The following is a 25,645-nucleotide window of genomic DNA, read 5'->3' as shown; positions in this document are numbered from 1 at the left end:
TGAGGAAATAATCTCGAAACCGGTTGACGTTACTTGAAAGTTAAAAGTGGTTTATACAAATTTATAAATAAATTAGCAGACCCGACAGACGTTGCCCTGCCCAAACGTTAACTTGCCTACTATTAGCTGGTTCCGCAAACGTTTTTTAGATATTCGAATTTCCCACGTACCGGGTCCAATTGTGAATCTAAACATTCAAACACACAATTTTTTTAAAAAAAAAAACATTTTTTTATTCCTAAAACCAGATTAATAAAGAAATAAGGACATGCGTTATTTGTTTCTGATTTTTTTGAGCTATTTATATATTCGTGATGAGGGTCCGTTTTTACTTTTATCTCTTGAGTGATTGGCTTTGAGTCCTTGTCGTGTTCAAGTCAAAATTGTTCAAAAATTACTGCTCAAGTGCCATAATCAAGGGAGAAAATACGGGAATACGTGTTAATGAAGAAAAATCAGACCAATTTTTAACCTGAGACCTCTAAAACTATCATATTTAACTCATGCCTAACGCGAATTTAGTCATTCTTTAACTGCCAGCCGGGTTTTGCGTATGCTTAACATTTAATTCGAAACCAAAAGAAATGAAAAGAGAAATGGCTGATTGTGTCGTGAAAGCGTGCAAAAACTGTTCGGATAAAAGGAAAAAGCATTTTCATTGATAAATGGGTACCTAGCTTCTTGTTTATGATTTAATTCCAAAACTAAAAATTATTAATATTCAAATATTGAATTCTATTTGCAAATGTCAAACTCTTCTTTTCTACCATAAGGGGTGTACTTTAGATAGGAATGCCATTTTTAACCAGTCTTTTGTCTACGAACATTTGGACAAACACAAATATTGTTATTAAATGTCAGTTAATATTATTTTGTCATTACTGAAAATCCACTAGAAAGAAATAAATGGGTAGAAATTATTGAGAATGTTAGGAAAGAATCTGATTGGAATCCATAAAAAGCGAATGCTGTTTGTAAACATAAAAAAAAACTTTTTTACACAAAAAAACAACATCCTTCCATTTTTTTGTAAATGCATTCCCATCAAATGTAACCCTGGTAGGTCGATGAATAAAACATTTAAACTTCTAAATTTTTTTACACATTATATTGGAGATTTTAATATCTACAAACACGCTAGCGCAAAGATCTACATTTCGCTGAAAGCCGCACGTAAATCGGTTCAGCCGTTTAGGAAGAGTTCAGTGACATCACACAAACAGAAGAATTATATATATACAAAGATTAGTGTAAAGGTTACATTGTTTATATTGTCTTAATTTTTTTTCAAATATTACTTAACATATATTGCCGGGGAATTTTTTTTTTTTTTTTTATTTTTTATTTTATTTTGGAAAGCCAACAGATTACAATGTTTATTAATTACAGTGTAGGTTAAATTATATATTAAGATCCAATTACAGGCCTTCTCGTAAGCTAAAAGATAAATATTACCAATAAGAAGTTAAGAATAGATATTAAATTTAGATATGTATGTACATTTTACAGTGCGGATAACATAATAATAAGTACACATACATATGCAGCGAGTATAACATTTGCGATAATTATTGAGCCTTATAAGAAGAACAACTTAATTGAAGAAAATAATAATTATAAAAATAAAATAAAAAAACTCAAAAACTAAAATAAAATAAAGTGTTTATAATAATTAACCAAATATCAAACTCACATACACATGTACATGTACATATCCATACACAATGTAACTGCACAGGTAGGTATTTCGGTTAAATAAGATATTATATAAGAGAATATTTAAAAACATATTAAAAAAAAAATAATAAAAAAATTAGTGAAACATAAATTGATTTTTAATTACTTTTCTAAAATTGTTGCATGTTATATTATTAATATCAATATGGTTAAATTTATTGTTATACAGATTGCAAGTTCTACATATATAAGAATTTTGGCAAGCATTAGTTTTATATTTAAAAATCTCTTCTTTGAGGTAAATATGCAATAAAGGAACATTAATTCCATGTTAAATATACTATAACGCATGCTTATAAAAACGAAAATGTTTACATATATAGAATACAGGATATATGTAATATGTTTCACATTATCCTTAATAATTTAGGATACTTGTGAAATATTTTTTGAAAACACAATTGATTTTGAATAAAATAACATTGCTCGCTAAAATAACTCAAATCTAGCGTAATAGTCGGTTATCTTACGCAGGGAGAGTTTCGGTTCAGAAATAATTCAAAGTGACTTTTCTTAAGCTTAGATAACCTTTGCTACAGCAATAAAATTGATCACCATTGTTATTCGTCCTCTTGACCTACCATCATCATCCTCTTTCCGCACCTAATGGTGCATAGGGCACTACATTGGTACACCAATCGCAGCTTATTTTTATCGTTTTTTAAATGAAGGTAAAATAATCAGTATCAGTATCGCTTCAGGTGTTATTCCACGTATTCGGAATTATTCTAGTGTAAAAACATGTTTTTTTAATAGATATTTCACGTTAACCATGTCGGGAATCGAGCCCGAAACCTCTTGCATGGTTGAGAAACGCACTGATCATTACACCACGAGACGGAATCGGCCTATTGTGGTGTAAAAAATACAGGCAAGTTTAATTGAATCTCAGATGGATAATAATGAACCTGATTAATAATTTTACCAACAAAAATTAATAAAATCCATCAATTTTTTTTAAAAGTTACAACATAATTTAAACATTTTTTTGAACTGTTGATAAATAAAAAAGTAATAAAAACGTTATAGTAATTAACGGAAGTAAACATAGAAAAGATTTCTTAATATATAGATTAAAAAAGGTTTTAATCAATCAATGAGGAAGTTCAATTGATTTATTTTTAAAAACAATTTGTTAAAAGACTTTTAAACTAAGCCGAATATTTTAATTTTTTATTTTTATGCATCGTATTATCAGCGCTAAGTTTTGTATTTCTGAAATTACTCCGCATGTGACGCCAGAGTTCTACTTATTCTCTGCCAGTTCTGCCGATTGGTCCGTTTACAGTAAGTAAACCGTATATCTTTCACAGCTCTATTATCATTGGTGGATTCATATGAACAAGTGACGTCGTTCGAATAGGTCGTTTTTATTGAAATATTTTTGATGAATTTTTTCATACATTTTCAACAAACTTTGCCGTACAATTTAATGCTCTATTTTTTACCAACCATTTTTTGTATCCCATTTCCCGTAGGGCTGATTAGGCCGAAAAATAATTGTAACTTTAAATTTTAAATACTTAAAATTAAGCGGTTACAGTAATTGCAAAAAAGGAAATTTGCCCATCCAACATGCGAACGGTAGAACGACCGAGCAATAAGCCAAAAGCTTTTATGGTTTCGCAAAACCCATTTTAAAGTCCATGTTATCGAAGATTGGGTCCACTTATTAGTATGGGCTATGGATTGTATAATGGCTCAATTATCCGATATTTAATTACTGTCCCCAGGTGTGATAAAGTATAATGGGCGGTTTGTAGAGGGGTCGAGAGCCATCGATTCCATTTGGTCTGTGTCATGTTCTCGTGTCAATCGATATTCCGCCCGCCATTCAGCTCGTTTAGAGGCATGTTGACCCAAATATCTCCGCACGAGTACTGGAGGAGCATTTTGCTTTATCTGTCCCTCTAGCGAATATTATTCTCCCATATACATCAGAGGAAAGGAGATTCCACTTTTAAATTTCATAGAAACATCCAGAAATTGAAATTTACCTCCTATTTTTGTCTTTATTGAGGCCTTTCACTAAAACCTTTTTTCTGTATCCGAGCGGATGAAGAATACAGTTCTGAGTATGAAATAAAACTATTTTATTGATTTTTTTATTTAACTTTTTGTACATAATGTTATTTGTACATTGGCGGGCTTATTGACAAATGGAAATTTCTTCCAACCAACCGATAAAATAAAAGTTTTTTATTTTTATAATTCAAGTTACAGAACATATTCAATAGAAAAAATATTAAAAAGTTAAAGATATAAAAAATAGAAATAAACGTATTTGTTTAAAAATTACCTTAAATCAAAACTATTACTCAATGGGAAAAGGGAAAAAAAGAGGAAAGAGGAAAGGAGGAAAGCAGGAAAGATTAAGGAAGAGAAAGGAGATGTTTTTTCAGACGTGATTTAAACAGAGATAATGTAGTAACATCTTTGATGGTGGATGGGAGATGATTTCACAGTCGAGCCGCATGGACACTTTATGAGTTAGAGAAGAAAGAGGAATTGTGGATGGGAATTAAGAGAGTGCCTTGAGAATTAGAACGAAGAGGTAAACCATGAACTGATCAGCGTATATACTATAACCCTAAATGAGTGTTTTTTTTGTTTTTTTTTTTAATGGATGGCTACTCTCGGGTAAAAATCTTGGAAAAGGAATTAAATTGAGTAAAGATAAGGCTACCTTGTAGTGTGTAGGGGTTTCTTACTTTTTGAATTTTTAACGCCTTGTCGATAATTTACTCTCTTTAATGATTGAACAAAATTATTCAGAGCTTTCAATCATATAAAACTATATTTTCTATAACAATTTTCATTCGTTTTATTTCATTATTATTATCATCCTTATTTTTGGGTATATAAATTAATTTTCGTATATTTTATTACATCTTATATGTTTTTATTTTCTCTTTTCTTTTCTTAAAAAAAAATGTAGTTTCTTATGTTTAACTCAATTTTATTAATTTAACTCAATCTTTATTCTTATTTTTCACTAAACTTAATCCTTATTATTACTTAAATTGATTTTACACACTTATTTTATATAATTTATGCAAATGGTGGAGTTCTATAATTGAGAATATATATAAAGAACGTAAGTAATGCTTCCTTAAAAAATGTATGTATTTTATGTATTCTTGTTAAACTTCCAAATAAATAAATAAAAAAAATAAAAATGTAATATGACAATGTCTTGGGTATTATTATATATTATTTTTTAGTTGGACTTGGCGTTTATTGTGTGGAACTCCATATTGCAATTTTAAAATTAAAATCGAACACTGATGTAATTCTACCTAAACAGTTTATTTTATTTTTAAATACAAACACAAAATATTGGACAATTGGTTTGCCTTGTAAGGGCATTTTCAACGAACGCGAAGATTAAGTAGACTGAAGGTCTTTATATATAGTTATATGATTCTAAGTACTTAAGTAATAAAATGATTGCAGAAATTATGACAAATAGAAAGGCCAATAAATGAACTATCTAAAGATTTATCAATTCATGAATTGTATCACAACGCAAATGTTTACCAAAGTATTATAAATTTCTACAAACGTACCTAAATTCCCTATCACTAAATAAACACCTGACATTACCCTTGACAATTGGTTTTTCCCATAGTTATAATCATTTTAAATATTCACATTCGTTTGAAAATGCCCTGACAAATCGAAACAACTGTCCGATTAAAAATTTTTGTGTTTAAAAATAAAATAAATGGTTTGAGTAGACTCGAATAAGTGTTTGATTTGAATATGAAAATTAAAGTTTTATTATTTCCTCTATTTGAAACATTTCGATAGTGAGTAAGAATTCGTTTTAAAGCAATAAGCCCGCCTGCACCTACGCCTATGTACATTTGTGCATGTTAATGAACCATTACATACGAATGTATAAAGAGTGTTAAATAGATTAAACAAAAAAATAATATTTTATCTGAAAGCCTAATGTTTCCCCCTAATTTTTTTGATAAAAAGCATAAAATAATAAAATAATTTGAAGTTTGCATCCGTTGTGTGGAGCCCACAATACATAACAAACATAGAAAGGATTGAAAATGTTCAACGAAAATTTTTAAAATACCTAGATTATAAAGACAATAAAACGCTCTGTACTTACAGCCAATCTGCCAAACAACATGGATTTTTTACCCTTGAAAATAAATATGAATTTTGCTATTTACATAAATTATTAAATAATAAAGTAGACTCTTTTAAACTACTCTCCAAAATTAATCTTAATGTCCCCTTTTGCTTGTCAAGAAATAAATATTTATTCCATCTGCCAGTCTGTAGCACTGACTATGCACAACACTCTTTCCTCTATCGTTCTTGCTCTAACTATAATGTTTTTTTTCATCTATTGGTATATTTTTCATGACTTATTATTTCTGGCTGCGATACGATCCCACTTACTATTTAATGATTCACACACCTGAACACTTACTCCTACACAAATACACATAAGCACACTTCTACACTTATTCTCATACAAATACACATAAACACATCCTTCTGTAGTAACAAAATTTAGTAATATGTATGATTTTTATTTAGAAACTTCGCTGGTCTGTCTTTAAACTGTATTACATCTAATACAGTTTAAAGACAGACCAGCGAAGTTTCTAAATAAAAATCATACATATTAGATGATTCTCGACTGTTTGTTTCTTTTAAATAAATAAATAAAATAGGGGTTTATACCAATATTTTAAGTGTGTCCAAATATTTGTAGACAAAACTAGATCCCACTCACTAGAGAGTTGTCAAAACTGAAATGTATTGCAATGCCAATCGTATCATTTCAATAATAAAAAAAAAACAAAAATGTAAAAGAATAAATAAATAAAATAAAAGCAATTTTTAACTTGCCCCGTTAGCGGTTTGGTAAAAAAGTGTATGTACTTGGGATTTTATCAATTATTCAAGCGAAACGCAAAAGAATATTGATTTGTATATAACGTTTTCTAAAAAACGTTTATTAAGCAAAAGAAATAAAAAAGGAAAAAGATATCCATTAAATACTTCAGATGAAGAAGCAAATTTACTAAAGAAATATTGACCTTTTTGGGGTTTCTTTTACCACAAATAATTTTCAGTTCAGACAAAGCTTAATCCAAATTATAATGAATAAATTTACACCGCACGAGGTTATCAAGTATTGAAAAGGAAAAAAAAGTAAGAGGAAATTAAATTTAGTTAGATTATGAGTTGCTCTATTTGATGGTTCATTTTGAAAGGGGTTCTAATATAATAATTTTAATTATTCCACGATTAACTTAATTAATTTGATTTTAGTGTTACACAATGCTTAACACGAGGACTATTTTGAACGTGTCCTGATTTGTATGCGAAATACCGATTGGTTTATTTCACGAGGGATAATAATTGTAGACAGAATGAAGTGATTTGTAATTGAATGTGTTGGCATGTATTATATCTACTAGCGTCAATTAATTATAGTTCAAAGGAGTACATGTTGTGGTGATAAATTATGTGGGAGGTAAATCAAATTTATCGCATTCAATTGTTTGATAACTCAGAATTGAATGAATTGTATAGAACAATTATCAACAGAACGTCTAGTTCTGTTTGATTATAAAAAAGTTTAATTTAAAGAACGCCACTGATTAATTTTTAAAACGTAAAAAATATTCGTTTACCTAGCAAAATTCTTTAATTACTTCAACTATCTATTTTACATATCTTCATCATCATCATACTGTACTTATATGTACCTTTGGGACTACCTGTTTCTAGAATATTGGTAGTCAATTACTTCTAGTGAACAATAATATAATATGTGGAACCAGTGCTTCATTAAATTTATTTAGTTGTTTATTACTTAATTTTTATCTTGAATACTTGACTAACTGACTGCTCTGCTAAATGTATATTTTTGTTGAATTTCTAGAATGCAATTCGTCAATGCACTTTGTAGCTGCTAAACGTTCGTTAAACTAGCTTCCGTGTAAATAAAACAATTTAAATCATAAATTCATAAACAGAGTCAAAAATTACAACCGTCAACGCGCTCTGTAACTGCAAGACGTGCTATAATCTAGCTCTTATATTTTATCTGTTATTAAATTATATTTTTTTAACCTTTATTGAGAAGGTAAAATGGAAGTCTAGGCATTCACAGGGCTTATGACCTTTCATTCACTATTCTGCCTATGTTTATGCCTAGACTTGCATATTCCCTTCTCTAAAATGTTTTCCCTCTCTGCTGCAACAAATTTAAATCTTAATAACTGCCAAAGGGAGGAAATCCAGCCTGTCTACAAACATTTTGACATATTCAAAACATTTTACATTTTAATTAGAAATGAAGAACTAAAATCTCAAACGTCCATGCACTATGTAGCTGCAAGACGTGTTGAGATATTTATTGTACAGCGCCTTTGAGGTGATTTTCATAAAAATTGCGCCATGTAAATTATTCACTGAAAAAAAAAATGCATAAGCTCTGCTTTGATTTTCACAATCGCAGCAAATCGACAATCATTTATTATAAACATGTATATTTGTGCACATAGGCAAGATGATCAGTCTTATGCTTTTATTGTCTGTTTAAACAAAAAATATTTCTGGTATATTTATATTTCTATATAAACTATATTTCTAGTTAACCGTTCCTAGAATCGATTTCTGCAAATTATCAATGCCTGGCAAACGCAATAAAGAACACACTATGAAGCAGAATAATCGAATTAGATTTCCCCTTTCAGGATTTTTACGTGAGAGTAACCATAGAGTCGGAAAATACTCATTGGGGATTCTAGTTGTATTTCAAACACAAAACTGAACTCTATACGGACACGAAAAAACCCTTAAAATATACACAATAAGCCAGGCAAAGTAACAACGTAAAATGTCACTTTTCAAATCAATTTTATGAAAATACATAAACTCTTTCAGTTCAAACAAGAATTGTGATTGAGTAGCACCTGAGTAAATATTTCCTACGGATAAGTTTATAACCTCAACTCTGGGCTTTTTTATGGCCTATAGTGGGAAAGCTCGCTACTAGAGCTTTTATTTATACCCCAATTTCAAGTAAAACTCAAAACTCAGTAAGCACATACACATCTGCGGCATTCTAGTAGGTTATGTGCATGAATGGAACGCGAGACTTAGCCAAAAGCAATCTTCTAAAGTGAGCTTTAAAAAACCCTAAAACACAGTAAACTTTTACCTTTTTATTCGAGAATTATATTTCGAGGTAAGTTTCCTTTATGTAGAGTTACGGTGATGCTTTGAAGTATAAACTTAAAGTTAGCTAAGTAAACCTCCCGTAATGGGAAATATTTAGACTTTAAATATTGAAGAATGTTTATTTTATCGCGTGAAGCGTTTTAAACTACGATGCTAGGCTAAATAGAAATGCACACATGGTTGTAGAACACGAACAAAAAACAATTAGCACGATCGGAAAAAACGTACATTAAAGTGCAATTCTTAAGCTTCAAAATCATATATTTATTGTTCAACATAGTCACCGTTAAGTTGAACACATTCCTCCCAGCCTATTACAAGTTTTTTCCATTCCGTCACTAAAACATTCTTACGACTTTTCTTGAATCCAGGACTTTATAGCTGCCTTCATTTGATCGTCTGAGAAGTAATGATTACTCATGGAGTCTCTCTTGAGTTGAAGAAAGTAAGGAGGGTTTAGAATCGGTTCAAACTCCAGGTTTCGCAGAGCCTCTTCAGTTGCGCATGAAATGTATGGACGATCGTTGTCATGTTGTAAGATTTTACAGTATCCAAATATTCAATAATGAAGCCGATACGTTCCTTGGATATTGCAATATGGTTTGTGATACGTTTTTGAGTAATTTGCCATTTCTTTATAATCAAATCGTCGACGAGTTCGCGATGGTTATCGACTGTGGCAGTGATCGGACGTCTGCTGCGTGTTTCATGAAAAGTTGTGGATTTTTCAGGCTTACAACCAGGAAAATTTACTGCCCATTGATTCACAGTAGACATATCAATAGCATCGTCACTGTAAACAGCCTCTAAACGACGACGATTCTCAGTAGGAGTAACTTTTTCAGCAGTTAAAAATTCGATAACAGCACCCTGTTTAACTCGCGTCAACATAGTATTAGAACACGTCTCCATACTTCCTCTTCTCAAAGTACACAGGATAAACGCAACGCCTTCAAACCTGCGCATGCGTATAGAAATGGAATGTTACTTCTACATGATACCTGGTATGCTTCTGAAGGTCATTTCGTTTGCATTTGTTTTTAGCCTACTACTAACTTGAATAAATTATTTGAGTAACAAGGGGTTATGTATTGAAACTTTATGAGTAAACTGAATAGAAAGTAATCAAAACCCAATGCCTGAATCAGCTGATCAATGACTTATGATTTGAGAATTGACTGATGGGTCCTCAAGACGGTTAAGTGAATTCAAAATTTATTCCTAATAATGAATTTCATTCAACGCATTATTTTTTTTCAAGATAAAAAATTCCACCTTAAAACGTGCAGGGTCATATTAGCATTTGAGTTAACACTTCATATTTATTAATTATTTAATTACAGTAAAGATCCAATTATCCGGATTGAGTGCCATTTTACCACTTTAAAAATAATACTGCAAATTCGAATCACGTTTAAAAAAAACAGACTGAAACATGTCCAGCAAAGTTCATTACACAATTAAATTAAAATGAAAAACATATATTTTTTAGTTTTTTTTTCCTGATAACGATCTGGATGACTAGAGCTCGGATAAACGGAGTTCTACTACACGTATATTACATAAAATAGTAATGCATCCTAAACTTCACTTTCAGAGACCAAAAGTACTGTGTTAAGTTGGGATACTACGTAGTGGAAAGTGAAAGCATACATATTATGCAAAATTTATACATACATATAAAATATTTTCTTATAGTAAATAGATTCTTTGGATATAAATACATGTATATTATAATACATATCAATAAATGAAATTGGGATAATTAACAGTCATTTTTTTTAAGAAACAAAAATGTGTACCTTTGTTTTATGGTTAGTCAATAATTATTTCATTGGCGAGAATCAAGTTCGATAAAAAACTCAAAACCATATGCTTTGCAAGTGAAAATAAATATGTATTTTTATAATACGATTTACTGTAGCTAAATCACAAATTACTATCGACGTGCTAATAAACGACGTGATAACAATTTCTCACCATGGTTGTTTATAGTATTCGCGATCACAATGCAACATCCGTGAACACCTAATATTAAATGTCAAAATATTTACGTTTTGCGACGTATAATCCTGCTGCGCAATCCCATATTTGAATTTCACCGGTGTAAATATAGAAAATATTCCAAGACTGCTTTTTTTATTCATTTATTATTATTTATCGGGCTAACTATTGTATTTAGCCGGTGGTTGGCAAGCCAAATGTTAAGAAAAGCAGTCGCCATAGTAATTGTATTTTAATTTTCATTTTTTTGTGTTAGATACTCCTTACTATTTAGCAAATGCAATATATATATTTTTTTTTTTTATAGTAAACGCTGATTTTTTGCCAGTGAACTGTATTTATTTACGAGGAAAACAAAAAAAAAACGACACGAGCGTTGACTTAAAGATTACACACGCTTTGACTTATGACTGAGATTACTTTAGAATGTTCATTATTGTTCATTGCGATCGCTCAAATGCTTAGCATGTTTTTAAGCACGACGATAGTTATGTGTGGTTGAGCTACTGGTCATCGTAGCAATAGAAAGGTATGGCATGAACATTTTGTTTTATATTTGGTGTCTATTGTATTTGACTGTTGAGTATATTATACAAAATAAATCGATAAATACACGTTTTTGATTCAATGCGTTGTTTTATTAATACAAATGAACCAATTTGAGCGGAATCTGATTGTTTACGATCGATTTGCTTTCAAACGACTGAATTTAAGCAAATTAATAATTCTATGTATTCAGCATTTTCTTTGAGTAAACCAGAAGATTGCTTATTTATTGAGAAACATGGGTTGAATATTATATGTTTTCCTGAATAATACAATACAAGTGAAGATTACAATGCTTTAACACGCAACTTCTGAGCATACCTCATTTATCATGAACTCTTGGCAGTAGATTCGAGGTTTAATTAAGTAGAAGGCTCAGTCTTTTCGAACCCGAACCAATGTTACAATAAACTATATTTCAAAGTCAGTTAGGTTAGGAGAGTTTCTTGCTGTTTTGGTTGGTTTAAGATGGTATCACAGTACACTAGGTCACGCCTGTTGGCAATTTGGTTCAGGAAATTAACTTTTTACTCGCATTACGCTCCGAAACGAACAAATTTATGACTTAATGAAAGAAAAAATAACATAAGTTCACCGAGCTTCACTTTCAACGCTCCCATGCAGCATTATTGAAATAAATTTCTTGCGGTATTGAGAAATTACAGAAATGTACGATTGTAATAAGCGGATGAAAAACTTAAATTTTTAATCCAACAACAAAAATCAATTTTCAAAATATTTGCATAGGCTTATGAAATATATAAACAAACAAACACTGAATTATATGAAAACGGTTTTTTTTATGGTTTGAATATAATTTTTCCTTGTAATATTAGAAATCAAATACTGATTTGAGTCTACTGAACACTTTATTTTATTTTTACAAATATATATTTTTTTAAATTAAAATTTCGTGACAATTTTATCGCCTTGTTAGGGCATTTTCAAACAAATATGAAGATTAGATGGATTGTATGTCCTTATATGGTTATATAATTCAGGGTACTCAAGTAGAAAATAAAAATAATCTTATGAACTATAGCATGTACATTAATCATAATTGAGGGAAAAACCTATGGCATGTTGAAAGCAAAAGGCGTCAACTTAATAAACTCGAACAATTGGAAATTAATAAATTTCTAAAAAACCCTAATTTTAAAATAATCAATGAACAAACCAACCTAATATCTTCACCACTATTAAACGTATTGAAATATACTGTTATTCTTCACTTTGTCCTTTTATGTACACGCTTATATGAATCGTATTACAATAGCATTTATTAAAAGAAATTCTTAAAAATATTGTAAAGTAAAACATTTATGTTTATATAAATTTCTTTATAATATTTCAATCATGTTTTAAAATCAAAAAGAACATCAACGTATCATAATATTATTGATATATTTTCGATAAAAACGATAGAGTTTACAGTGCTCCATCGTTAAAAAAATAGTCTACGATGATATTTACAAAATAAGGAGTAACAAATGTGTACTATATAAATTTATAAAGGCGCTGCCGGTTCGAGGAATTCTGTGGCTCTGTACCATTTTGGAACAAAGAAAAAGTGACAAATTCAAAAATTTATTGGAACATGGTTATTACACAAGATTTACACAAAATGTAGGTTTAGTGATTCCAAAGACAAGCAACAAATATGGGACAAGAACTCTAAAATATGTGGTTCCAGTTATGTTCAATTTGTTACCAAACAATCTTAGAAATGGCACTACCAAAAGTGACAAGGGCAAAATAATAGAAAATAAAAAATAATGGCTATTCGATCAGGAGTTTATATATGAATAAAAGTGAATATTTGTAAATATAGATATATATAAAATAGAATATATAACTATGTAATATTCTCATGGATGTTTATGTGTGTATATGTATGTTCAAATGTATGTATGTGTATATATGTGTATATATGTATGTATGGATATGTATGTGTGCATGTGCGGGTATATATATGTATGGATATGGATGAGGATGTGATATAGATATAGCTCTTTAACTTCACAAACATCAACAGATGAAAGATTTGAAGGAATATATATTTTTTAACATTTTTTTTTTTTGCATATCAACAGGCCAGGAGGCCTAATTACAGTGGTGAATTACATCACAGAGCACCCAGGCTTGAGAAAAATCACATTTTAGTTTTTGTGTTCTCACCGGGAATCGAACCCGGAACCTTCCGTGCGTGAGTCAAGCGTCTTGACCACTACACCACGGAGGCCGCCAATATAGATGTTCAAATATGAGCAGAATGGTAAATGTTACACAGTGTGTAAAGTGGCCACTTAAGCCAGCTGTTGACAAGTCATGAGCCCTGTAGATGCCTAGACTTCTATATTACCTTCTCTTAAATGTTCTTCATCTCTGTTTTAATATGTTAAGAAAATATTACTTAAAAAATGTGAATGTCTCTCTCGGTGTCTTTTGTAAATTATTATTTTCTCTGTATACGCGTGATAGATCATTCAAATTATAATTTAGTATTAGATAACAAATGAAGAATAATGACTCTGAATGTGTTAGTAAATCCAAGAAATTATAAAAACACATTTTACTAAATAGTATAAAAATATTAATTTTATGTTTGATTCTCTACAATGTTTGTCGAAAATAAAACAAGCGATCTCACGCATGGCGAAAAAACGCGCTAACTACGTAGCAATTTCAATGTTTAAAATTATAATTTTGTGAATATTTTTACTACGGCGCAAGAATAAAATAAAAAAACACAGAACTCTATGAATGTTAAACAAAACCAGAACCTTAAAAGATCGATGTTTACTCCGAGATACAATCCTGAAAAAAGCTTGCCTACCATGCTTGAAGTCTCTGAGCCAATTATCGGTAAAATTGAAGTGAAATATTTATAACTTTAATATTTTATATTAAGTCGAGTGGATATTGGGATTTTGCTTTTCCTTAGTGCATTTATTATTATGTGTTCGAACGGATAAAGAAGAAAGAATTATGAAAGAAAGAGAAATGAAAGAGTTATGAAATAGAACCCGAACCCCGGCGAGCGTTTTTGACTCGATGGCTACTGTCAGTTAAAAATCATAAAAAAGTTAATTAACTGGAGATAAATCAACCTCGTTGTATAGTGGTTGGCGCATTGCCTACCATTCTTTAAGTTCTGGTTTCGATTTCTGGTAGGATTAGCGTGAAATATTGATTTCAAAAGTGGATCTACTCTGTAATATTTCAACAGATGATGCCAGAGACGAGATGCTGAATGGTTTGACAGGGGTCATGCGACCAGCGTGGAATGTAGATCTAATGGCCAATAGTACGAATTTAGCACGCTTCCGTCGGTTTGTTCGGGTGGTGGGTGTAATCTGGTAGGACACGTAACTGTTCCTATGGGATGGTGATACGGCTGGAACTGTCCTTCCTTCTGAGCGCAACGCACACATCCTTTTGTTTTGTCCCCCCTTACGGGGGTGTTATTCGGATCCTCTGCTTCTGATCACCCAAGGAGTCCTTCTTTATTCAAGCCCGTTTTTTCATTGTAAATAACCGTGTTAAAAACACATATGATGATGAATGTTATAAAAACATGCCTTTTAATGAACGTACATATGGGACGAAATATTTTCACAGAGCTTAGAATCCTTTTTGTTTGATTATTCATACCTTCCGCAAAAACATGCTTCACAACAATTTTCCGAATTAATTAATTTTAGAAGTTGTTTTTAATTAATTGAGAACATGTATCATGTTCACGACAAATAATCGTTGAACCATAAACATTTAACAAAGAACATTCATAAACATATTTGATTTATTTCAAAACTTTGTCATGCAACTCGCAATCGCTCTAACCGTAATATTTTGTATGAAAAGGACCGATTTTATAATTTTATTGTCGTTTTTTCGGAATCTAGATAAATACTTTTTTACAAAAAATATTTGCTAGCCAAAGCAAGGTACAAATGATGAACGTATTGCCATTAATTAACGTACCCAAACATTAAATTAAAAAATCAGTTATGTTTTCTGAGGAACTGACGGTGGACTTAATGGTTAAATAGCAAAGTTAAAAATGGATAACTCATTAAATTTATAATATCAATGCCAATTTTTTTCTCGTCGATACAGAGAATTTTTACCCCAGTTAGAGATAACAGAATAAAATAAAGTTACGCTTCGTTTATATCGACGATAGATTTATATACTATTAATCGTGTTGTCCAGATGTTTATTAAAATGGATGTTTATGCAATAATTTTTATTTTTGTATTCTTTAATAATATGCATGCTTCCACTTTTCATAATATTGTATCCCAACTTAACACATGGCTGTTAGTTTCATGGAGTGAGGGTTACGTTATGCTTTTTTTTGTAATATCATATGTATCTTTGTGTGAATACATAAATAAGTGAAATATATAAAATCGGTGACTGACTGAACTAAGCTTTTAACTAATGACACCAAAGGGTTGCTTATTTGTTGTTTTCCATAATATTCTCTTTACTAGTCGGGATTTAAGGTCATTTTCTATTTTCTTGACTGTCACCAGTTTAAAATTCATGCTAGGTGTTTAGTAATTTTGGTATTTTTTATAATTAAGTGTTATAAACGTATGATTCACCTTCTGCACTGCCGTTCATGTGAAAGATAATAAGTCAGATGACAGCTTGCCCAAAAAATACCGCACACTGCATCCGAGGCCATAAGTCTCCTTGGCGGTGCCCATATATACGGAAAAATTCATCGTTGCCGAACAAAAAAAGCTGCCTGAAGGTAATCCGGTCCTCTGTAATCTTGTAGCCTTGTCATCTTTGGGCTGAAAAATAGTAATCCAGACGTACATCATAAGCAGTTCATTGGATTTATGAGAAGATGTAAGTGAATTCTTCTCTGACTGGGATGAAATCGATTGGACACGATAAATTCGCCGAAATGACTACAAAACTTATTAAAAGCCTTTGAAATTAGTTTTGTAAGCCACCAGATCTGTGTATCCGACATAACCTTTAACAAGGCCACGGATAGCAGCAAAAAGTTTCATTCGGTAATCATAGAGAATGGGAAAGGGACAAGACCATAGTAGGTGTTCAAAATATTAATTAGGGTATACGCAGCAGCACGAAGGGGAATCTAATTTTTGAAAATTGAATTTACTATGACCAGATAAAAACTGGGTAGTACAGTAATCAGCTATAGTCTAAGAAGATTTTAAGCGTAGACAGAAGATAATGGCTTTAAGTTTCCGGGTGAGCTCTGCATTTGCATAAACTTTTATAAACCCACTTGCATGGTTTTTTGATTGTCTGTTTTTTTTTCATTTCTAGGTTCAAACTAAGCATTTATTTAATCAACTCAAAACAAAAACTAGGTTGTGCATGGATGCCTTCTTAGTAACGCATGTAAATAGAAACTTCACTCTTGTTTCTAAATACTCCGAGAGGAACGTATATTCACACAGTACCGCTACGTTGAAGCTGAATAAACCATACATAATTTAGCCAATCAATAGAGGGGTTACTTTCCTTATCATCGGGTAGCAAGAGGGTTTATTAATATTAAACTGTGATGATGTGTGGAAGTTGCTAACGCGAGAGAAATAAGTCAACCGTTTGATTAAGATAAAAAGCTTTTATATAAGGATAAGAAATAATTTTTCCATTTGAGACCGTGAAAAATACAATTGGAAGAAATATGCTAAAAAAAAATTGCCTACAAAGGAATAATTAAAAATAACTTTTTCAAGATGCAAGATTGATAAGATATTTAAAAAAAATAAAACGTCACCTTCTTCTTCACGTATTATGTCGGGTCCCCCCGACGTTGACGATCACTTGGGAGAAAGCTTCCCTATCCTGAGCAGTGCGAAACAGCTCCTCCACAGTTCTAATCCTGGTCCATGCTCGGATGTTTCGAAGATAGGAAAGCTATTTTCTTCCGACCCCTCTACGTCCTTCGATCTTCCCCTTCATGGCAAGCTGAAGTATGGCAGATTTATCACCTCTCAAACACATGGCCAAAATATGAAATCTTACGGAGCTTAACAGTGGTGAATAGATCTCTATTAATATTGGCTCTTCGTAATACTTCATTGTTGGTTATCATATTGGTCCAAGATATTCTTTATTCTTAACATTATACGGTGGATCCACATTTTAAATGCTTCAAGGTGGTTTAAAATATTAACTTAATAAATAAATAATGGTACATTGAGCAGTGCATTCGTATACCGGCCGCAGCACATCTTGACCGTTTGTTACACGTACTCTTAAACTTTCATGTAACAATCAGTACAGAAACGGCAATCGAACCGGGAATCTCATGATTGCTAGTTTAATACGCTAACCAAATATAAATATAATATGGCATGGCAAAACAATAAAAATCCCGAATAAAAAATAATAATGAAAATTCACCTTTTCTGCAATACAAATACCTTTATCATCGTCATCATCATCAGCTCTCTCTCGCTCGTTGTAAAAGCTTCTCCCTTATATTTCCCCATATCCCTATCCTGAGACAACCATCCAATAACTTCCTGCAACCTGTCTTATATCATCAGACCACCTTGCCTGAATCCTGTCGATACTTTTTTTGCCAGTTCTGGGTAGCCATTCCACGACTTTTTAAGTCCATTTTCATTTTGAGTCCGCGGTTACGAGCACATGAACAGCTCAGTTCCATTTCTGATTAAAAACAATATTTTATTATAAATTATGATTCGAAAGTGTCAAAAGTAAGAAGTTAGTTCAATTTTGCTAGAGAACGTCAATATTTTGAATATTTTATCTATTTTTTTTTGTTGAAATTTAGTTCTTATTTTTTTCTGCCGAAATTGTTTAAATTATTTCTAATTTTAAATACAGTTTTATTTAAGATGTATTTATTTTTAGTTATTAGGAGTTTTCTAGACACCATGTGCTTTATTGAATAATTTTGTGGATACAGATTTTTGTAATTTTGTTACCCATGTATTTTCGTACCCATTTATACTCTTCGTTCATAATCAAAATATCATCTTGTAAGTGTTCTGTAAATTTGCAATAATGAGACTAATAGTAATGGGATGATATTATTTTATTGCATCAGAGGTAGCCAAAAGCAAAAAAATAATTTTGTAACGTATGAAAGTCGCAACGTTTATTTTATTGTTTGTTTCGTACTTTGCCTAGTTTAGTCATGAGCATTGTCACACATAAATTAATATTATGTAAATACTTAAGGATGATATTTCACACACAGGGTTTGTTAGGTGTTCTAGTTTATTTTGAAGGGTAGAGGCATGAAGTAGAATCAACATTGACGAAGGTCAAATAAGTAAATCGCATTAGAGTTTTGTTTTTTTAGCAAATTTACTTTGATTTCATTCATCTTTTTTATCAGCGTTCAAACAATATTTCTAAAATCGAATAGAAAAAATAAAAAAGGTTTGAAGACGCAAAGAAAACTCTTTTGTTCATTTAAAAATACATATTCCAAGTCCAGGGAAAGAACGATCAAATTCACCCCAAAACATGTTTTGAATTTATATTGCCATCTAGTTCATTGGACGTTAATCTTGCTTATCCTGAATCAGAAAAAGGCTAATTTTTAATAAAAACATGAAAAATGAACAATGAAATTCGTTAAGGGTATTTTTAATAGAAAACTATGTCCTTTTGCTACAAGATCCATCTCTAAATAATGCATTAAAAAAATGATAACTGCCGTACTGGTAATACCCGGTGGTCATTTAATGGGCCATGGGAAAGTTATGTGACTATTGATTCAAAAAGAAAAATTCAGAAAACCGACGCATCTAAGATATCTTACAGAGAGTTTGTTCCAGTTGAAAAGGCTCTGTGCACTGATTCACAACATTTAAAACAATTTTGTTCAAGTTTCGCTCAAAATAATTATGATAATTTGCCACAGTGAAATTAAATGTCTTTGATCATTTTCAGTGAGACTTTGATCATTAATAAAGTTTTTGACTAAACGAAGAAAATCTTAAATAAGTTTCGTATGTTTTTTTAAGTACCAGTGATTTTATGTTAGATAAAGTTTGTGTGTCACGTTTTCCAAGCTAAAATAAGAGTTTTTCTTCCAATTCTCCTTTGATCATTCCCCTGGGCCATGGATATTTTTAAGAGGATGTAAAAGGATTCCGAACTTTTGTACGTCTCTGTTAGATTAAAAATAAAAAAAGTCAACGAGGTTTTCGGATCTTTTGTTTTTGCAATAATGTATGTAGTTATTCAAATGAATAAAAAGAAGGTAACAAAATTCAAAAACGTAAAATATACATAATATGCTTTAAAAAAGATACTTAATCCAATTCTTCACACAGAAATCATTTACGGTTTTTACTCTTCTTTGTCCCGAATCCTTGAATTTGCTTACAATCATTCGATCAATAGATTCTAATGATTATTTCAGTGAAAAAATGACTTCTTAAGTCAACAATGTTTTGAGTATATTCAAATGTTTGCAGACAGGATGGATCTCCTCCCTAGGGAGTTATTTAGAAAAAAACTAAATTAACTTTGAAAACAATCACAAAAACACACAAATATGGCAAAATTACGGGATCTAAACAGCGAGCGAACTGACAATTAAGTGTGTAAAGTGTGGCCACTTGAGCCAGCCAATGGCATGTCATAGGCCTTGTAAATGCATAGACTTCCATTTTTCCTTTTCAAAGGTGTTTTTTCTCTCTTTTGAAGTCGTTCAAGTTTATCGAGTTGCTCACAGCTTAAATCAGTCATGGAAACATCAGCGTAGTCTAGAATGGGTAGTAGTAATTCTTGTACAAGGGTGCATTTAGTACTAATGGGTAAGAATTTTTGCAACCTTCTAAGTGAGTGTAGACTGAAAAATATTTTGCGGCTTAATTCATTAGTATGAGCTCGCCAGCAGAAGTGTTCATCCATTTGTACTCCTAGATTTTTTACGGATTTCCTGTATTGAATATTGGTACCATTGACAATAAGAGGATTCAGTGAAGGTATGTCTAGCTTACTAAGCAATCTTTGACTACCTGCAAACATAATTTGTGTTTTAGATGGGTATATTAGAAAAACATACTCTTTTGTCCATGTTGACACGCAATTTAGTGTATTAGACATCGATTCTATTGCTTCTTTGAAAATCATCTGCATAGAGATGATATGAACAATTGAGACAATCTGCAATCGGATTAATAAACAGGGAAAATAGTAATGGTGATAAAACTCTTGAAGTACTCCAGCGGCAATATCAACCCATTCCGATTGATGATCTGGTGTTTTGATGCACTGTTGTCTAGCTCGTAAATACGATCCGAACCATTTTATAACAGGTTGTGTCATATTTAGTGTTTTAAGTCTAGCCAACAAAAGATCGAAATCCACAGAGTTGAAAGCGCTGCTGTAGTCGAGTAATGTTATCAAGGTTAGCATTTTGTTATTCATTGCGTATCTAATGTCATCTGTAACCTTGATTAGAGCGGTAGTTGTACCAAGGCCCGCACGAAAACCTGATTGAGTCCCTTATGTAAAACGTATATATTATTTCAACCCCTTTAAAATAATCGTAGAGTGGAGATATGCACACCTCGTAGTATAGTAGTAGGGGCGTTCGCGTACCATGCTTTAGGTCCTAGGTTCAATTTTTGAAGGGTGAACATGACATATTGATTTCAATGAAGGTTCTACACCTCAATATTTTACAAATGTTTAACAGAGCCCTAAAACGTAAGACTCACTCACTCACTTTACTTTTTATGTTACAAAAATGACCGAGATACACTGCAGTAGAAGTACCAAAGCACTGCCCTATGCACCACTCGGTGCGGATAAGGAAATGCGTTTCTCTGCAAAGAAGGATATTTCTGGAAAACGCAAAAAGTCATATGCGTAAACGTTTGATATCCGGTGGACGCAATACCTAAGTCTAAAAACATTAATTGTGGAAAGGACAAAGGAGAATAAACATTTCACCGGCAAAAGCTGGTCGTTATTATTGGCTTTATGTGATATAAAAGGCCCGGTTAATTGTATTAACGCTTTCCGTAGCAAAAACCGTAAAACTATTAATAACATAATTTATTGTTTCTACGAGAATTGTCGCATTCGTTCGTCTATTACTTATTATATAAACGGACCTAAAAACAATAAAACGGATACGTACTTTATGCGTAACAATAAAATGAAGCCTTTTATGTATTTCATATTTATTATGTACATAAATATATCGTACCCGAGCGATAATAATGGCATAAGTCCCAAATTTTCGTCCCAATTCTTCGTACGAGTACAATGTAAAAAATGTTCATGAATATTTTTTGCATAGATAATGCTATTTGAAAAAAAAATTTTTTGGCCATTAAAGTAAAAATGTCAATGGTTTAGTATAATATTTACTCGAATTCTAGAAATAATGGTGGCACAATCAATAATCTGCCATTATTATTTCTGAAAACATATCAGTTAAACCTTGGTTTTTGGGAATAAATATTTGTTTACTAATAGCGCTGTGTGCGTAAATTATTATACTCGTATTATGTGTCCTGTAAAAATTAGTTTTATGAATTGTGCCACTGTTATTCTTGGCGTGCGATGTACAACGTATACTATTCTAAAAGTATAGTTTTTGTTACTAACGCGGTAACAAAACTATTATTTTTTTACTGCTGACAATCCGTCGGCAGTTTATGATGTAATTTTGAGAAACGGACCTGACTTGGGAGGAAGCATATGACTTGGCAGCAGACAGGAAATTCTAGAGAAGTTTTGTGGACACCTACATAGGACATGCTTCAAATAGGGAGTGGACATGTAATTCAAAAAGACGTTATGTTTCCTAAAAAAACAGCGGTAATAATTTGAAGTGAAACAATTGAATTTAGTTTTGGTCCCGTGGCAACTGTCGCGGATTCAGGAATTCAAGGTCCGAGGTTCGAACCACACTCTTCTCCAACTTGATTATCATTTTCTAAGAGTTAATTATCCACTCGTTGATAATGGCCGTCAAAATTAAAACATTTGGGTATATTATAAGAAAGCAAATAAAAAGGTTAAGAAAAAGGGGCTGTTGAAACGATTTATACGAAAACGGGCCAAATAAATCAACAATAATTCATTATCTAATTTATAATGTTCGGTTTTGTAAAATACGTCAAGGGCGTTATTGTACTGGCATGTGCATTGTTTTAATTTTTTTTTCTTCCCATAATATTTTGTCTGTTTCAATTGTATCTAGTTATTTTTATTAAATTATAAAAATAAAGATATTTCATACTTTATAATTGTTATTTATGTTTCAATTTTTATTACTGCTATCACCAATTTTCAATTGCAATTCATTAGTATTGAATGTCATAATATGAATCGAGTTGTGGTCCCGTGGCTAATGTTGCGGACTCACAGATCAGAGGTCTGAGGTTCGAACCCTTCTCTTCCTCAAATTTATTTATATTTTCTTATAGCGAGTTATTTACAACTCGTTGAAAATGGCCACCAAAATTATAGGAACGCTAATATTTATTAAAAAAAATAAAAGAAATGATATCATCCAATGAAAAAATGCATGTACCTAATACAACAAATTTCTAGCTAGTCAGGGCTGTACATTGCAAAAACAGTGAAATAATTAAGCAAATCAAATAAAATAAATGTACAAACCTGCTTAAAAAGATTTAAGTAAGAGAGCATAATTATTTCCCTTACAGAGTAATATAACTAATTAGAAAAAATAAAGCAATATAACTTGTACAGAAATTAAAAAAAATAAAAAACTAAGTGAGTTCGAAAGAAAGTAACGCTAGCGTTGGAATTTTCAAATAAAGAGTTTGCATGAAGTACACAAATTGTGTTTTGTTTATCCCGGGAATAATCCCGGGATCAATTCCAGAATCCCGGGATAGCACACATCTCAAGGTTAATTTTCCTATTCAAGACTAATATGTTGCTATTTTGTTCTGTGGCGGATCTACGTCGTGACGTGCGGTCACCCGAAACAGCCTCACGGGAATACAAAGTTAAATTATTATTATCCTCTTTAGCAGTGTCCCGTGGGATTTATTGGTTGGTTTGTATGGAAACGGTTGAGATAACGTGACACGGGTCGGGATTATTAAAAAGATAATCACGGCGGGGTTAGTTTCGAATTTAAGCCCGATGGAAGGATTACCGTTTAGGTACGAATACAAATGTCTACACGAGTTATTTATTACGTGAGTGGAAACAAAACGACGCAATAAATAATGTAATTTTTAATACTTTTGAAATGACCTATACTCTTTTAGCTTGTATTAGGTATATTTAATTTCAACACGCTTTTCATATTTTTTTAACCTGTATTGGGCACATGTATTTTGTTAATTTAAAAAAAAAAAATATTCCTGTAATTTTTTTAACATTTGCACTCTTATACTCGTCAAGCTTTTATATAAATACATGTAATTTTTTAACTTTTTTTATTTTAATTTGTTTCTTTTATAAATTGCATTAGGTAAATAAAATTTTAACATTTTTCCCATACCTGGTATTATATTGATTTTGTAATTTTTTTAAACCTTTTTACACCCATTTAATTTGTAGTGTATCGTAATTTCTATTGTAATTTTGTAAATAATGTTTTATGTAGTTTAAAATATAAAAACGTCTATAAATAAATATTGTTATCTGCATGTCCCTAAATGAGTTTTTAACAAAAACTCCTTAGGAATAAAATATAAAATTATGTATAGTATGTTTTCAATTTTAATAAAAAAAATATTTTAAAAAATGTGGTACGATTAATAATTATAAAGATGGAAATTCTTAGAAAATCGTTTATTTAAAAACAGTAGTTTATCCCCAATATTTTGAGTGCATCTTCAGCATTTACTCATGCTTATAGACAAGTCACGATTTACTCAAAATTATGTTTTTTTAACTAACTAATAAAAAATCGAAATAAAATATAATATGAATGTTAAAATGTTCTCTGTTGCATAAAATTTAGATCTGAATAACTCCCTAAGGATGACGTCCAGCCTGTCTACAAACATTTTGAAATGCTTTGAATATTGTTGATTAAACTAACTGGTGAATAGTACAAAGATTGGAAAACTGTTTTCGAATATAACAAGTGTGTAAAGTAGCCACTTAAAGCAGCCACTTAAACCACCTTAGACTTCCATATTTCCTTCTCAAAAATATTTTTCCGCTCTGTTGCAACAAATTTAGAAATAAAAAGTGGCCACTTGGATCAGCCAATGACAGGTCATAAGCCCTGTAAATGCTAAAGATTTAATATTTCGTTCTCTAAAATGTTTTCCCTCCTTATTGCAATAAGTTTCAGACTTTTACTTTTCTTTTAATGATTGGTCATGCATATACACGTATAAACGAATATCAACAAATTATAACAGGGATGGAGAATACCTTAAATAAAGGAATATGGAAGTCTAGGCATTTACAGGGCTTACGACCTGTCAATGGTTAGACTTCTATATTCCCCTCATTAAAGTATTCTCCATCCCTGTTGTAATTTGTTAATTTTAATGACTCCCGAGGGGTTGCAATCTAGTCTTTTGTCAGCAAACATTTGAACAAACTCAAATATTGTAATATACGAATATGTTAAAAGTGTTTTTCCACGCCATGATCTCATAGTCAGCCCGTTTGACTGCATTGCGATAGGTCTCGGTTTGATTCCCGACATAGTTGACATGAAATATTTACTCGAAAAAGTGTTTCTGCAAATCAATATTACATAGTCCTGGAGTGGTGCCTGAAACGTAATACTAAATATCTTACCTTCATGTACCAAAAAATGATCGAGATACGCCTCGGTTAATGGAATTATTCTGTGTGTGGAGGGCATCACCAACAGCCGTGAGGTTGGCAGAGCCGAACACCGCTTTGGCCCGCAACGCGTAATCCGATGCAACGTCAGCTCGGACAAGTTATTAAACGTTTTGCATCAGAAGAACATTTACATAGCATCTTGGCATTTTGTGTCGCCCATCCGCCAACTCCTCGCCAAGTGTTCGCTATTGTAAATTCCTTCTGTACAAAATTATAAGGATGTAACTCGTGTGTATCTACTCAATAAATATCTTCAATTGTAATCCATCTTTCTCATTTAACCTCAAATCACTTCACGCGCACTCATCCATACAAATGGTGACATCCT

This window comes from Micrasema longulum, unplaced genomic scaffold (genome assembly GCF_059751315.1).
Source record: "Micrasema longulum isolate JH-2025_06_02 unplaced genomic scaffold, ASM5975131v1 h1tg000815l, whole genome shotgun sequence".
Lineage (NCBI taxonomy): Eukaryota > Metazoa > Arthropoda > Insecta > Trichoptera > Brachycentridae > Micrasema > Micrasema longulum.
This window is presented reverse-complemented; position numbering follows the sequence as displayed.